At 60.7% G+C, this 1,316-nt stretch overlaps 1 non-coding gene across 1 annotated transcript; it reads left to right on the top strand.

Moving 5' to 3' along the window:
* Positions 1-718: 718 nt before the first annotated feature.
* Positions 719-801, top strand: Trnal-uaa. The gene has a single exon. It is a non-coding gene; the product is annotated as a tRNA-Leu (tRNA).
* Positions 802-1,316: the final 515 nt, after the last annotated feature.

Here is a 1,316-nt window from a genome sequence, read left to right as displayed (position 1 = left end):
AGGCGGGCAGCGCGGGGCTGCCAGTGCCAGGCTCAGCCAGCAGCTTCTCCCTGCACACGAGGTCCTGAGTTCGAGTCCTGAGACCAGGCTACGTGCTTGGAAAGGAAGGGAGAGGATTGCGAAACAAGTGAAGGCAAGGGGCACGAACGTCTGAGTGCGTTGGCAGAGTGGCGGGAACAGACGGGCTCTTGGCACGGCATCTGGGGTGTTGCCGTGGGCTGTGGCGGGAACGAGCCACGCTCCCCTGCACAACTTTCCACCGAGCTTCCTCGTGGCACAGTGAGAAGAGCAGTGCACCCCCCACCACCACCCACGCGTGCACACAGGCGCAGGGCACCCGGGACTCCGTCCCCCCCCCCCGCCCGAGGGCTCGGTCCCCGCGCCCCCCGCAGGACTCCGTCCGGGAAACCAGGAGTCGACGCCGGGGTTTGTTGAGCGCGCCCGCGCTTCTCGGAATTGCGGGCAGAGCCGGCGCGCGAGGGCGCCCTGCTCGCTCGTTCGCTCGTTCCCTCGCCCGCTCGGCGGCAGTTCCGCACGGGGCCCGGGGCGCCGGGGAACCGGGGCGGCGCCGAAGCCCCGCGGCAACCGAGGAGCCTCCGCCGCCCGGGAGTGCCGGGAGAGCCGCGGCGCCGCGCCCGAGCTTTTCCCGAAGGACCCGCGCTAGGACGACGGCGGGGTGAGCTTTGTAGGAAGAACTGAAGCGGTAGTGCTCGTCTGCACCAGGATGGCCGAGTGGTTAAGGCGTTGGACTTAAGATCCAATGGACATATGTCCGCGTGGGTTCGAACCCCACTCCTGGTATATGAGCTTTTCTTTTATCCCCTTTCTCCGCGGTGTGTTCGCCTTTTGGGGGGGAATACGAACCTCATCTTGAACATTACAATTCTGTCTTTCGACTGGAAGAACTGTAACCCTCCCCCGCAACAACGAGCCCGCCTTCTGAAGGGGAGAGGACCGGGTCGCCAACAAGCCGGGTGGATGGCCCGCGGGGCTCGGCGGGATCAAGTGGGATCTGCCAGCATGTTCCCAGAAGTTTTGTATACAGAAGTACAAAAAAGTTCTCCTGGCCTGTGCCTCTCTGTGTCCCTGTCTCCTGGGCACCTCTCTCCTCCTCCCTCCCCGCTCTTCCCCGCGCCCCCCAAGTTAAACTCGTGCGCATAGAATTCTCCACTTAACTCCAGAATGCATATATAGTGCTCAAACTTGTAAGCTTAGAATTTTAAAAATACTTTCCTTTTAATCATTTTCTTCAAAACTGCTTTAAATGAAAGCAATCTAAGACTTTAAATAAAACTTGCAGGTCCAATGCAAAGAAC

This window comes from Jaculus jaculus, chromosome 9 (genome assembly GCF_020740685.1).
Source record: "Jaculus jaculus isolate mJacJac1 chromosome 9, mJacJac1.mat.Y.cur, whole genome shotgun sequence".
Taxonomy (NCBI): Eukaryota; Metazoa; Chordata; class Mammalia; order Rodentia; family Dipodidae; genus Jaculus; species Jaculus jaculus.
This window is presented reverse-complemented; position numbering and strand designations above follow the sequence as displayed.